This window comes from Eulemur rufifrons, chromosome 23 (genome assembly GCF_041146395.1).
Source record: "Eulemur rufifrons isolate Redbay chromosome 23, OSU_ERuf_1, whole genome shotgun sequence".
In the NCBI taxonomy this organism is placed as follows: Eukaryota; Metazoa; Chordata; class Mammalia; order Primates; family Lemuridae; genus Eulemur; species Eulemur rufifrons.
In genome coordinates this window covers 7,522,911-7,538,077 of record NC_091005.1, presented here as the reverse complement: position 1 = coordinate 7,538,077, position 15,167 = coordinate 7,522,911, and the positions used below count along the sequence as shown (strand labels likewise).

Here is a 15,167-nt window from a genome sequence, read left to right as displayed (position 1 = left end):
AGACAGAATTAGCCAATCCCAATGCCCTGTAAGCAGACACAGTCTGGGAAGAGAACAAACAGTTACTTCCTGGCTGCCTGGGGGGTGGGGTGGGGTGGGGGGAGACCTCCTGGTTCTCTTCACCTCCCCCTTTCTGAAATAATTCACAAAGTTTCTTGCTCATGACAGCTCTAATGTGGAATAAACAGGTATTAGACCTACAGTCAATATTCCTTTGAACATTTCACAATGGGATGCTAGATGCAGTGCAAAAAAAAATGTCAAATTTACATGAATATTATAAGCATATTGTACCTATTTTCTCATTCTGTTCACTCTGTCTCATTAATTTGAGTCAGACAGTACAATCTCTACAGACCGTGTTCTGGTCCTCTGCACTTTTTTCCCCTTCTGTTCCGGCTGTGTCCCCAGATGGTAAAATCCACTCTAAGGGCTCAGATCTAGTGCACGCAGGGAATGGACTAAATCGGGGTCTCCTCTGGAGGGGAGTTTGAAAAAAATAAAGGTAAGGATTAGTCTGTTTTATATTGCACTCATTTTATTAAAAGGTGATCACAGCAGCTGAATGTTTCCACATGTTAGCCTCGGAGATAAAAATAAAAGAAATCTGGACCTCCTGATTAATGATGCCGCCTTCTTACACTGGCTTTACCCCAGGGTGGCCATTTCTCAAGATCTGCGCAGTCTATCAGAGGACTTGAAGGGGCCATAGACAGGGCATCTCTTGGTGGAGGCAGGAGAACTGCAAGTGTGGTACCTGCCAGGAGATCCGGAGATCAGAGCACATCGAGAAGACCTAAAAATTCTTCCCCTTATTTCCCATGCAAGTTCTGCTTCCACCCCCAAACACCCACTTACTGTGCGCCCCTCCTCGTTGTTCCTCATGCCATCTCCCCAAAGGATCACTAGGACATCAGGAATGTGATCGCTCTATCATGGGACCACGACATGCAGCCTCTAAACCGTAGCGTCTGAGTACTAGGGAAGGGTCTTACAACCACCCTATTCTGTGCGCCAAGAGGCCCTCGGCGTAAAAAGGAGATGAGCTGCACGCGCGCACTCCTTTGCCCTGACGCGTCCTCTTCCGCGAAAAACAGCTGTGGGCCGCTGAGACGCTTTTCAAGATAACGCCAGCACCAGGGCTCAGGTGAGACCTGGAGAGAGAACACTCGCTGGCACCTCCTCCGCAGCCTGCTACATCATCTGCCAGCTCTCTTATCCAGGAGCTTGGCCCTCCGCGAGCTGCGCGCACAGCACGGAAGGGCGCATCTTCACCCCGCGGCTCCGGCGGCGGAGACGCGCGGGGCGTGCTCGGAAGCGAGGAGCAAAAAGTTGTGCGCCCACTTGGTAGGGGGAAAGGGAGCGAACCGGCGAGCGCGCGACAGCGAAGGGGAAAGGCGGGGAGGGGGCGGGGTGGGGGACTGCTTACATGAATTTCCAAGTGGTAGACCTGCCTCTGCGCTCTGCCCAATGAGATCCATCAGGGGAGGCACCCGGCTCACTTTTCCACATCACTTCACAGTTACATTTGGCAGGCAGGCGGGCTCGCACGCCGGAGCGCTCAGCCCAGAATTAGTGGATTTATTTGGAATCTCCCTGCCTCCTCCAAGCTCCTCCACCGCCACCGGTTTGTGCATAGACGGTAGCATCAAGCCAGCAGCTGCACTTCGGGCTGCGGACACCCAGAGCCCAGCGCCCTTGCCCCGCGTCTCCGCACCAGCTCGGAGAGGCATGCACGGAATCCGGAGGCGCCTGCCCAGCGCGCAGGGACTGGTCGGCGCTCGCCGCCCTCAGGAGCCGACCCTGAGCCCTTCCAGCCATTTGTGAACCAGGAAGGAGGCTTGAAATTCGCAGCGAGGAGCCACACAAGAGTAAGTGTCTCCCCCACCCCCTGTTTTCGTTTTTCTGTATGCCTCAGGACCTAGAAGCGACCGTTTATTTTAGAAATTCTCATGCCCCTTCGGACACCTTGCGCGCACCTCCCTCCTGGGTGGTGGATGCGGGTTCCTAGCACAGGCACAGGCTGAGCTGCGTGTTCTTTCGCGGTATCTATGACTGATGCGGACGCCTCGGGGTTTTGCCTGATGGTTCTTGCAAACTGCTCTGAAAACAGATCCTGGGGGAAAGGCAGCTCCAGGCTGCGCCCCTCCAGTCTTCCTACCGGTCTCCCTCCCTGCGGTCGCCTGGTGATTTCGCCTCCTCCCAGCACAGGCGCCGCTGCAGCCAAGCGCTTGCACTGCGGGTTCCGTGAGGTGAATGGGAAACACCTGCCGCCTGTTTTGAGGAGGGTGCGGGCCGGAGAGGAAAGGAGGCGAAGGAGCCAGAGGTGCCCTATCGCTGCTTTCCTGTGCCTCCTCATCTCCAAGGCGAGGGAGGGCGACCCCCGCGGTGGGGGTGCGGGTCACGGCTCAGCTGCGAAAGCCTCAGCGCCAGGCTTTCCCACAAGTGGCTGCTCCAGCCTGGGAGGCGCGGTGCCCGCTGCAAACTTGCGGGGCTCCCCGGCCGCCCCACAGCGCTGCGCTCCGCGAGACGTAGCCCCGCATTTGGGCTGCACCCCAGGCGGTGTCCTCCCCGAGCCCTCGAAACTGCACTCGCAGAAGCCCCCTGAGCTGGGGACTCCTCCGTAGCCCCTATCGTAGGGACTGCAGAGCCCCGCGCTGTGCTTTCAGTCATCTCCCCCTCCTTGTCTTCGAACCCTTGGGGGGCGGGCCGCGCCCCTCGCAGGACCAGAGGAAAAGGAGGCTCTCGCCTGGGTTCTCCCGGTGCGTAACAGGTTCATAAGGAACCTACTCCAGTTCTCCCAGGTTCCAAGCGAGGCTGGGAAACAGTGAAAACCTGCCGCCCCCAACGCTGATGCCAACAGGTATCCGCAATTTCATCCGCTTTTCCCTCCCCAGCACCAAAGCCTTCTCCCACTCAATCTGGCAGAAACCTCAAAGTTTCCTAGTCTTGGACCCTTCCCCGCAGGCACCCAGCCGGCGTTCGCCGAGGACTAGCCGTTTGCCTCGGCGAGCGGAGATGGCAGCTGTTTGCTTGGGTTGCTAAATGTAAGAAATCAAACAACATTAATTGTTTATTGTTGCAAACGCACAACATTAGTCCGTAATGGAAAATCAGGCTGGCAGCTGCTCACTTCAGCTCCAATTAAAGGACAGCGTTTACAACTGAGCCAGCGGGAGGGAGAAAAGGTCCTTTCAACTTTACCACCCTTCCTGAAGATTCCACAAGAGTTTCCTCCTTGGCAGGCACGATCCGACAATCCCTTAGCGCGCTAGAGCTGCTAATCAGATCAGCGGCTTTCCTTCGCTCGGCTTCACGGTATTGGGGGCTGACAGAGCGAGGGGACGCTGGGGAAGGTACGCGAGAGCGGTGCCCTGTCGCACCGGCACCATCGCGAAGCAGGTCGCGGGCACTGGGGTTGATTGGGGCCGTTTGCAAGTGCCTGTCCTCTTTACAACACTCCTGACAGCCAGCTCGATGGTTAAAAACCCTGCCTGGGCTGTCACCTCCGGCTTCGTTATAAGAGCTTTCCAACTAACTCAATGTAGGAAAGAGAGATCTATGTAAGATTGGAGAGTGGGAATTTCCATCCATTCAAGCCTCGCTGCTGTAACTCATTGCATGCAAAGTGAGCCCTGTCGTTCATGCTAAAATACCGCTGCAACTCCTGCCTCGCTATTGCTTTTCATCTGCTGTGTCCGGTTTTGCAGAGATTTCATCTGGAGTGAGTGTGGGGTGTGTGTGTGTGTGTGTGTGTGTGTAGGGGGTCTCTTCTGAGAGGATTGATACCTTTGAAAGATGTTCTCTAAGTGTTACATTTTTTTTTTTTTCTCGAAGGGAGTTCTCCATAATCATCATGTCGAGACATGTTTTTCCACTTCCCTGAGCGCTGTGGCTGAAAGAAATTCTAGAGCTATTCCCCTTATTGAATAATAATTCTGATAGTATTTTGTAATTCTGCTTCAGCAGATTTGAAGCTCTCTGTCATATAGTCATTTCATGCTGGGGTAGTCCCAGTATTTTAAATCACCTTTGAGATTATATATACATATTTCCTGGACTTTGAAAAGGGTGAGGAGTTGAGGAAAATCACTTCTGAAAACAGAGAGAGGAGCCTTCCCAGCAATTCCGGAGATGGTTTCATTCAGGGCTGTTCAGTGGCTGTTCATCTTCCTCGTTCTGATAGCCACACCACCCAAATGAGTGTCAAGGTATCCTCTGACCATCTGAAATAGGCCAAATATTCTAGAGGAACTGGCTAATGGTCTCTGAAATTTGTGCTGTCATACTGTCATTCAAACTTTTTAATCTGTCCCCCCCTGCAAATCAGATCTTATACTTCTAATTATGACTATTAAAAATCAGTGTTTCTGCTTTATAATGTACAGTTTCCTAAAGCCCTCAGAACTCCAGATGGGAAAATCTCTGTAACATTTCTTGGCTGCATTTCTGGGGTCCGGAATGCATTAGTTGAGTTCTTGAAGCAGTATGAATTTTGCTGAAGAACAGACAATTTCATAGCAGCCCTCAGTAGAATAGCGGCTCCATTTGCCTGCTGTACACATATCAACTCTGAAGGGAAGTCTTACCCTGGAAAATAACTTTATTTGGGTATTAAGAATAACTGTGGCCAACCCAGTATTCATTTACAGCACCCCTCAATTAGCACTGAAAACAATTTAAGTAGCCAATGGCAGCAGGATCTATGTAAAACAAAACAAAACAAACAGCCCATAAAGCATGCTCAGCAGGAGGGAATACACCACTTGAGAAGGCATTTGTAAAGACTGTTATATGAAAATACTCATGTTGTAACACTTCCTTGAAACTAGGCACAGATTTAAGGTCCAATAGTCCTAATTAACTGGGAGGATCAGATTGTTGGAGAAAGCAAAGAAACTCCAAAGAATGAGGATATAATGTTTCTATCTAAGAAATTGTACTTCTGGGCTCTGCTTTCCAGGTTCTTTTTATTGTTTATTGGTGGGGAAAAAGAACATGCATGTATTGAAAAGTTAGAATCCACACGTTAACAACTTTTCAGAAAACCTTACCAATATAAGTAAACTAATGCTTAAAAGAAAAAATAATAAACTTTGTTATTTTTCTACTCAAGGTGATACACCTCACAGCTTTTATCAACATTCCAATTTGAGCAGATTTTTCATGCAAAAGCCGAAAGCTTTCAATGCGTAAAGTGACATTCAATTTATATTTGCAACCATACTTTTCTGGTCTATCAGCAAACTTTTGTGTTTGGCAAATCAAGGAACAAGAATAATCAGAGTAGCCTTTGAATTTCAGATGCAATGTGAGGTCTCAAAGAGTTCTTTTTTGAAAATACTGTGCTCAGTGGTACTGCTGATACTGGTTGCAGTCATTTTATATTTGTTAGAAAGTTATTTAGTGCAGCAAGGAAAAATACAATTTTATTTTTGTTCTCAGCACTGTTGGCATTCGCAAATGAAAGGACTAGCATTGCTTTTTAATTTAGGAATAGGCTCCTAACTTTGGTGTATTATACAGCTCTTACAGGGGATAGAAATAAAGCAACGCTAATTCTTGTTGCTGTGTGTTGTGTGTTGCATGCACACACAGACACACAACACACACACAGAACTTACTTCTTGAAAATGTGCCTAGATAACTAGCATTTATTGGTTCAAGTCAGATTTTTATCATGTTCTCTTTGGCATTACATCTGCCTTAGTTTATTTGATTTGCTTTCCTGGTTACTTAGATTTGTGTATCAATCATTCTTTTAGGAAAATGTTATCAGTGGTGCCAGGAATTCCCTCCCCCACCAATTCTACAAGTGTATATTTATGAAATAGAACAATTTTTTGATGGACAAAGGCCATCATCTCATTTAGTAGAGCTTAATTAACCAAAGGGCTATTAGTCCTTTCTCATTTTATTCTCACAGAAAGTTGTGATGCTAATCTTTTTCTGCTGAACTGTTGGTTCCTGTCTCTGGAATCTGCCTCAGATGTAACCATGAGGAGAAAATTAGTTGAACCTGGCAACTTCAAAAGGTCAGAAAAGAAAAAAGTTCAAGGAATGCCATTTAGCTTCTTCTCCCATATGTTGCCGCTAACTAAATCTCCATTACCTCTTCATGGCAAAGCACCAGGGCCAATACTATTTCCCTTTTCTGTCAAGTCCCAAGCTTTTATTTCCTGAGTTTTAAATGTCATGTGGTATTCTCCATCATAAACAGCACCCACCTTCTTGCCTTTAAATGTCTTTTTTTTTTTTTTTTCATCAGTAGGTAGAGATACATAGATGTGATTTGCTGTATCTCTCTGGAAAGTATCATAAATAAATAACATTTATATTTAGAATTTTCAAACATTTTCTTTCCCTATCCTCCCCTGCCCAAGACAGTTGCAGATGCTAGAAGGATGGTTGCCAGGGCTAAGCACTGACTTGGTGCTAAGTAAACATTTATTTAATACATTAACACATTAGCAAAGATTACACCCTACCTCCTTACCAAGCTATTTTCAATAAAGAGAAAGCAGAGATACAGTCATATCCAAAGTCCAATATTACAACTTATCTACCACAATTTTCTCTACAGAAATTTCATAAATCCTCCTAAGTTTATTTTCAGAAACAGCTTTTTTCATTCTTTAAAATCAATTTCATCCATGTTCTACAAAGCATACTTTTTCTCCTTCACAATCACTTTCTAAGTGATATGGGAATATAAAAAAATGACATCATTCAGCTTTGTAAAATGAAAATGACTCTAAGACTAGACTTGCATCAATGAATGCTATTTAACTATATGTGATGCAAAGTTATATTCTAGTCAGTAAAAAATGTACTAATTGTGGAATGGCTGCACGTGCAACTCAGTGTCTGTGCCTTTTCCTTGTTGAGAATGTCGAAAAAAATATTTGAGGATGAACTTTATTTCTTGTATAAAAAATAACCTAGGATGAACTTCCTCTCTCCATACTGGCCTCCCTTATTTCTCTTTAATATATTTTTGAATCACAGCTCTGAATGTCCAGAAGACAATTCCATACTCCTTTATATTGATTTTAATCAGCAAGATACCTGGCTCACACACAGACACACACATGCGCGCACGCACACACAGATATGCCATGACAAGGTGCTTCCATGGATGTTTATTGATATCTTAGGCATGTTGAATATATTGCAAAAGAATATTAAATGGAATCTCCCTAATCTTTTTATGTATATCAAGTAAAAATGATATAGTATATTTAGGTTCTATTAGCAGTTAGAATAATATTTTTCCATGCCTTCTTTCTAGATAGATTAATACATAAAATATGATTATTTGATTTCTGATATGACAAAAAATGATATATAATAAGTAAATGGGGGAGTTTTATAAATATAAGGAAATTATTCCTTTTTTATATGTGCAATCTCATCTCCAAAATTTGGTTTAAAAATTACAAAGGCACATTCCATTCTTTATTAGTCTATTGCTATTTGAGCTTGACAAACAGAATTTTACTTTATGTCCAGCTCTTTCCATCTTCCAAAGGGGGATGCTTAGAAAAATGAAAAAAAATTATTCATCCTATTTTGATTAGAGTAGTAAAACACACTTATCTTTGTCTTGCCTTTGAGTTTTACTAAAATACAATAGCTTAAGATAGCATAGTTATTTTAGAACCTGTGTAATTCTCTTAATTTTCATGAACCATATATTCTGGCTCATAACTCAATATTATTTTTGTCAAATGAATGCTCTGATGGTCTATCCATCCTTCACCTGTGTCCGTAGTTCAGATTAACAGTATCAGCGGGTGGTTTTAAAGCTATCAAGTTTTTGAAACATGAAAGAATGACAGTAAGGTGCACTTGTAAACATATTAGTAGTTAATATACAGTATAATCTAAGTGGCAAAATGCTGACGACTTACACATGGAACTTGGTTGTATTTCAATTTCAGCATAACAGACTCTCTAGGCCTGGTTATGCAATATCAATGGTGGTTAACCATTTCCACATTTCTTAAGTGAGAAGAGAACGCTTCTAATTTCTTACTATCATCAGGAGTGCTAAAGTTCTGTGAAATAAATAGAAAAACTGCGTTGAATATTTTTGGCAGAAGACACTACCTGAACATAATCTTCCCTGAGTTCCTTTCTAAGTAGTGTGTAAGATGGTATCACCTTGGCCTCCTCTTGGAATTTGTAGGGACTCTCCAGTTGCACCATCCTCACAGGAATGAAGGTGATTATGGAATGCAATAAAATTTCTCATACTTTGCCCTCTCAGCAGAAAATAGTGATGGGCAATGCCATGTCTTTTTTTTTTTTATTTTTTTAAATTTTAATTTAAAACCTTTATTATCTCTTTTTTGTTTTATTTTCTCCTGCTACCTTGTCTAAGAGACAATGCCATGCTTCTCTGGAGAGGAGAGACATGGTTGACTCTGCAGAATAAAAATAAAGCCCCTGAGAGTTCTAATAAAACTGTTTGAAATCATTATGTTAGCTGTGGATAGAGAAAGTTATTTATAAAATGCTGTTTTATTTATATTCATCTTGGTTTGTGTCATTGAAAAAAAAAAGAGTTGTAAAAAGTTATTTTACTTAATACCTGTCTACATAGAACATTGGAATTTTCCCCATTGATGTACATGACAAGAAATTGAAATAAAAATATACTTTTTTAAATTAGTCAATATTTTTTTTAGGCACTGGAAACACTCATTAAATGTTAACCATTTTAACTACATTGACAAAGAGTTTAAATAACTTATTTAATTTTTTACTCAATCCTTCAAGGCAGGTGGTATTAAACACAGGATCAGTTTCCTCATCTGCCACCACTGAAATACACTTGCCCAGGTCACTTATTTCATGAATGACAGAGCTGTGATTCAAACTACTGTCTGACTGTAGCATGAATGCTGTAAACATCTATCTCATGGGGCTCCCAACAGTTCAGCTGTTAGTACAAGGTTAATAAAAGTAAGATTGATTCTGATCATTTGCTGTGATTCAAAGGGCCAGCACAAATTGTTTTCACCTACTCTATCTTTGGCTATGAAATTTTGAATATGTAATTTTAGGATAGCTTTTAAATAAAGCAGAAGGGATTTAGCTTAGATTTGAGAGGTGACTTCCTGTCACCACTGTGTCTGTAATGGCAAGGGAGGTGCAGGACTTACTATCATCTTTTTGGGACTATCTCAATACAGTTATGCCTTAAAAAAGCCCAAAAGAATAGCTTCCTCCTTAACATCTTAACTAAACTTCTGATTCAAAGAAAGTTTTATAAGTCTTGGTCTATAATACTACAGAAGGGGTATTATTTTGCCTTTCTCATCTTTGTCACAGTCTCAGTCACCCCATTCTGAAATTTCTATAACAGATAGAAAAGCTTCTATGTGAAGAACAAATTTCTAACTCTATCTTGGAAAAGGAGGGAGGAGAAGGCATTTATTTATTGATTTTTGCCAAGGTAACCAGTGATTATAGAGTTTAAAGAAAACAAAAGCTTCAGGTAGAAAAGAATAGCATGTCAACAACAGCAAAAAGTGCATTCAACAAGTATTGCTCTGGATGGTAAAACAAGCAAACAATATGTTTTTGGACAGATTGACATGTGGATAAGTGTATGGTCTAATGACAAAGACAACGAGAGGGGATGTGGGTGAGGGAGGGATAAACAAATAAACACATTTGTGTGTGTGTACATGTACATAAAATATTTCAGAATCTTTTTCTGCCAGGAGAACTGGTCAGGGAATTCTGAAGGCTCTAGGAAAGATGATCTACTTGTACTATATATCTTGGAATGCATGCACGTATTGTTTTGAAGACTGTCCCTACCTGTTGGGCTCCAGCCACCTAGGGGTTGGGCCACACACTGAGTCACATCCCCTGAAATACCACTTTGAATTCAATATGCATTTAGTTGTTTTGAACCAGGCTGCTAATGGCTCTAAATTCAAGGTCAGAAACACTTGTAATAGAAACTCACTGGTCCTGTGTGTCATTTGTGCTTTCATGAAATATTGTGGCCACTACACCCAGTGGATAATAAAAGCATAATTTCCTGTCAACCGCAATAATCCGCTGGATTGAATCTTAAAGTGTCTCGAAAAGTCTGATTTTATTTTAGACTTCACCTATCAGCCTGTGGCTCATCATTTTGAACTTTAATCCATGTGATTTACAAAATCGATGGTGTAATAAGTTTTTGCATAATGACTTCCATATCTAAGAATTGACTGAGTTCACCTTAAAAAAAAAAAGGGTTGGAATCAGCAGAGTGAGATCCAGGGTGTAATTACAACTATCTCTAAAATGTGAGTATGAATGAAAAGTCAGATTATAAGTGTTTTACCCAGGAAAAGCTGTCTTCTTATGGGGGCATTCTAAAGACTTTCTTAAATGTAAGAATTCCAGAGAGACTGTGAAATCTCTTCATCTCACTATCTGGATGTAAATCAACGCAACAGCATTATAATAAAGTGGATCGCTTGGCCAGACATATATACTGTGGTTGGAAAATGTAAACATAAATTGATTTTTTACCCAAGTTTTACAACCTTGCTCAATTTCTTCTTCCTTGCGTAAAGTTAAGCAGTTTGTGTATGCAGCTATTATTCACAATGTTTTTTAATTCTGATAACACTGCCATAACATTTTGTTGCATACCAAAAATATCTACAAAGCTGTTCTCTGATGTTTTAAGAGGACAACATTAGCTCTGCCTATGGCAGAGGTGTAAGCATGCAAATAGTATAGATCTAAATGTCACATTGGAAGCCCATTTCTCTGTAATTGACAGGCTCACCTTGAAGACCACATCTCAGCACTCAATTAGAGTATGCATGTGCATACGAACACACCAGTTAGCTGGGACATGTTCCCAGTGTCCCACATATAATAAATATGGGGGTGATGAGAGTATTAGGACATGATACAAAATCCTATATAGTCATATGCCGTAGTGCAAGGTTTCCCCAAATCTGGTATATGCGTTCACTCCTGTATGTGCTGTGATGGTAAGGAGTGCATGGCATGACATTAAATGACATTGAAGAAGAGACTCTCCCATCATACCATGGAGTCCTCCAGGTCATCTCAAGGAGGACTGAGTTAGGAACTAGTCTCCTTTTGTACTACTTGCTTCTCAAAGTGTAGTCCTCAAATCAGTAATGTCTGCATTGCAGGAAACGTTACAAGAAATGCATAATCTCAAGTCTCACACTAGATTAAGTGAATCATAATCTGCATTTCAACAGGATTTCCAGGAGATGTGTGTGCATATTGATGTTTGAGCACTCCACTAGGATGTGCTAGAACCGACTCGTGACAGGGCTTTAACAGAGATGACGGTTAAATTTTCAGTAACTTCCAGAACCAGTTAATGACCACATTGGAAGCTTGAAATTGGTCATGGTGGAAGTATTTATAGCATGGAAATCAGAAAACACTAAAAATCTGGATTTTTTTTTTTTTTCCCTTTCGGAGAACCCCTCGTTAAATATTTACCAGCCTGCTCTTACCTGTTTCTGGTCTTTCTTTTTAATGAAGAGATGACCTCAGGCTTTGACAGTATCTAGTTTAGTGAAAATAAATCATTATTTGAAATACTAATACCTTGGTACTTCAGTTTACTTACCTCTACTGTGGACATGATAAAAATAAAGTAATAATACTACTTACAGAGTTATTTTGAAGAGTACATATGAATAGATGTGTGTGTATGTTTGTCGTTATGATGGCAAATAATATTGGCTTTCCACTTTAAAGTAAATATTCCCCAAACTGAGCCAATTTGGCAAAATTTAAGGAGGTAGCATATGAGTGGTTCAGTTGCTAGAAGCTCTGTGCAAAGAGGGGTGGTGGGAATGACTTATATTGATGAAGGGTTTCCATTGAGTCGGACTAATTTCTTCCCAGGGTTTTGCCACTGACCGCAGGGCGTTGGACAAATTACTGCCCACCTCTCTGAAAACTGAGAATTGCATTGGAATAGCCCTCAGTTGTCTCCCACACCTTCTCGATGGGAGGCCAAACCTTTGGAAAAATCAAACATACTCTCCTTTTCACAAAGAACTGGCAGACAAGAGGACGACCTATCTGACGTGTACTCTGGGGGGATCATGGCTCGCGTGAATTTGGTGGTTAGAGAGAAAGATGAAGTGAGCATGGACCGGGTGATCTTGCAAGTACCAATATGAAAACGACTTTAGATGCTGATTTATTCAGAGATCCTGGATTAGTTGGTTTTGTGCCTATCCATTGGTTGACCAAAATGTTCTCTCTCACATACGCCCTCCTTAATTGGCTAATTTCTTGTCAACATTTACATGACACCTCCTCCAGGAAGCCACCTTTTTAGCTTTTAAATTTCACTTTTAGACACGTTATCTTGCTCTGCTGCCAGGCTGGAGTGTAGTGACATGATCACAGCTCACTGCAGCCTTGAACTCCTGGGCTCAAACAATCCTCCCACCTCAGCCTCCCGAATAGCTGGGACTACAGGCACAGACCACCACAACAGGCTAATTTTTTAATTTTTTTGTAGAGATAGAGTCTCACTCTTGCCCAGGCTGGTCTTGAACTCCTAGCCTCAAGCAATCTGCCTGACTTGGCTTTCCAAAGTGCTGGGATTATAGGTGTGAGCCGCCGCCGTGCCCAGCCTATCTAGGAAGCCTTCTTTAATGCTTCCAAGATGAGTGGCATATCCATTCCTCTGTATTCTCCTAGCCTTTCTAAGAGTAAGTTTCACTGAATTAATTATATATTCCTTTCTCTTTGCCAGTTACATTCTTTGCTTTCTGAAGATAGGAGCTCTGTCCGACCTGTTTGCCTTTTTATCCCTGGTGCCTGACACATAGGATGTGCTTATCAAGTATTTCTATAATGACAGGAGAGGTTGTGTTCAGAGAGAGTTTTGGAGTTACTTTACCTAGATTCAAATACTGGTTCTGCTCCTTACTGGAGGTGTTCCTTAGGCAAGTTATTTAATTAGCCTCTGCCTAAGTTTTGAACACAACAAGGCAAGGCATTGTATGCTTTATCTAACTGTAAAATACTGCAGTAAGGGATACTATTTGTGGCTGTACACATACTCGTTTATTTATTAATCTAGTCATTTTGACTAATGAAGCTATGTCATTGTATAACATTGGTTCAGGGTCTGTTACCACATTTTACCTCATTCTATCACATTCCATCTGAGTGCCACTTGGTGTTTTCCATAAAGGAAGTATCTATTATAAATTTAAATTGGGATGAAACTTCCTTATCCCAGAATCATTAAAAACAAAGCAAATGCCAGAGTCTACTTGCAGAGTATTTGGCACAGTTTTAAAGAACAGTACATGTTAGCCTATCCTAACTTCTTTACCGATACTCTCTCCTCGAGTCCTCAAAGTAGACCTGGTAGGTAGGATTTATTACCATTGTTGTTGTTATTAGCAGCTCCCCAGTTAGACAACTGGTAAACGTAAGGGTTCGAGTCTAAACTCCACACATGCTGACGCTAGAGGACACTGTCCCAACCGTCTCACTGTTCTGCCCTTGGAAAACAGCCTACATGGCTTTTGTGCACTCAGACATGACTGATCATGGAGCTGGATACATGCAGAGAGAATAAGTCCCTTTTCCCTGAGAAGTGTTTAGGCCGAGGCTCCATGGCTGGGACGAGTCTCAGCAGGTGTGTAAAACGGTCCAGCCCTTCCGTCACCAGCATCGTCCTCATCCCACATGTGCCACCTTAGGGAAGGCCTTTGAGCTCCTTGTGCCACCCCTGTAGCTTGCTTACTTTTACGGCAGAGGACACACAGCTTCACTCTTTGTTCATCCCTTTGTCTTTTTTACCAAAGCTTCTCAAGGGCAAGGACCATGACGTCATCACCCTTCTTGTGTGACTCACGATAAACCACATGAATTCCAGTTCAGTGATTGCTTCCTGTGACATGTGTCTTGTTTCTGAGCCATACTACTGCCCTGTTAGATAGGAATTATTATTAGTTCCGCTTTGCAAGAGAGAAAACTGAAGCTCATAGAACTTGACTGTCTTGTCCATCGTAACAGAGACAGCAAGTGGGGTGAGCTGGGGTTCAAACCCAGGTTTATCTGCCTCTAGAACAGACCCTCTCCAGCATATCACAGTCCTCTTTTTGCTCCACCTGCCACTGCATGTCTAGGAGAGAACAAGGCACGTAATAGATGTGCTGTAAATATTGTTAAAGTAAATTAGTGGATCGACCATTCAGAAAGACACAAAGACATGCACATTTCTTTACCAGGGCTTTTTGAATTTTGTTTTGTTTCCGTTTTTTTTAATGTATTTTTATGTCAGAATATTGCAGAGGTACAAATGTTTAGGCTACGTATATTGCCTTTGCCCTGTCCGAGTCAGAGCTTCAAGCATTTTCATCCCCCAGATGGTGCACACCACACCCATTAGGTGTGAATATACCCATCCCCTCCTCCCCCCACCTACCTGCCCGACACCCAATGAATGTTACTATTATATGTGCGCTGCGCTTAAGTTTTGCTCAGTTAGTACCATTTTGATGGTGAGTACGTGTGGTGTTTGTTTTACCACTCTTGAGATACTTGACTTAGTAGAATGGGCTCCAGTTCTATCCAGGATAATGTGAAGTCTGCGAAGTTCGGTTTTCACACTGAGATGAGACAAAGTATTAAGGGAAATCTGTTGGGAGGGAAGACTTGATTTCCCTGAATGTGCTGCAGTTCCAGGGAAAGGAGAGGACGTTGCTCTGGATTCGGTTTTCTCTGAGTTGGTTTCCTCCTGAAAGCTGATCTTCTCTTCAGTTTCCAAAGCAATTTTTGCATGCTGTGGCTCCCCTATGTACTCATTCATCAGGCCGGGGTCCTTCTGAGGCACAGAGTCCCCATGATTGAGCTGAGCCCAGGCAAAGAATGAGAAGCAGAGCGATTCCACTGGCCACCTTGTTAGATCAGATGCTGCCTGATCTAACAACTGTTTGCAGCAGAATCCGGGTCTGCCCCTCTCTACTGGCTTCACTAAGGCCACTCACCAGCCCAGCCAATCTTAATGACTTTCTCTATTTCCCATTCCGAGCCAGAATGGAACCAGACACCTAGAGGTGAAAGGTTCCCTACCTTATTATGAATTCCCGGAGCCAAACAGTTCCTGATGGTGTCCTGAGGAA

General features: G+C 42.6%; 1 protein-coding gene across 1 annotated transcript in view; it reads left to right on the top strand.

Moving 5' to 3' along the window:
• The first annotated feature begins 2,762 nt into the window (after positions 1–2,762).
• CDH8 (cadherin 8) overlaps positions 2,763–15,167 on the top strand; it is a 335,229-nt gene continuing 322,824 nt past the window's right edge. Inside the window, exon 1 of the mRNA XM_069456432.1 lies at positions 2,763–2,863. The gene's annotated coding sequence lies outside the window, so the exon portion shown is untranslated. The remainder of the gene's footprint in view (positions 2,864–15,167) is intronic.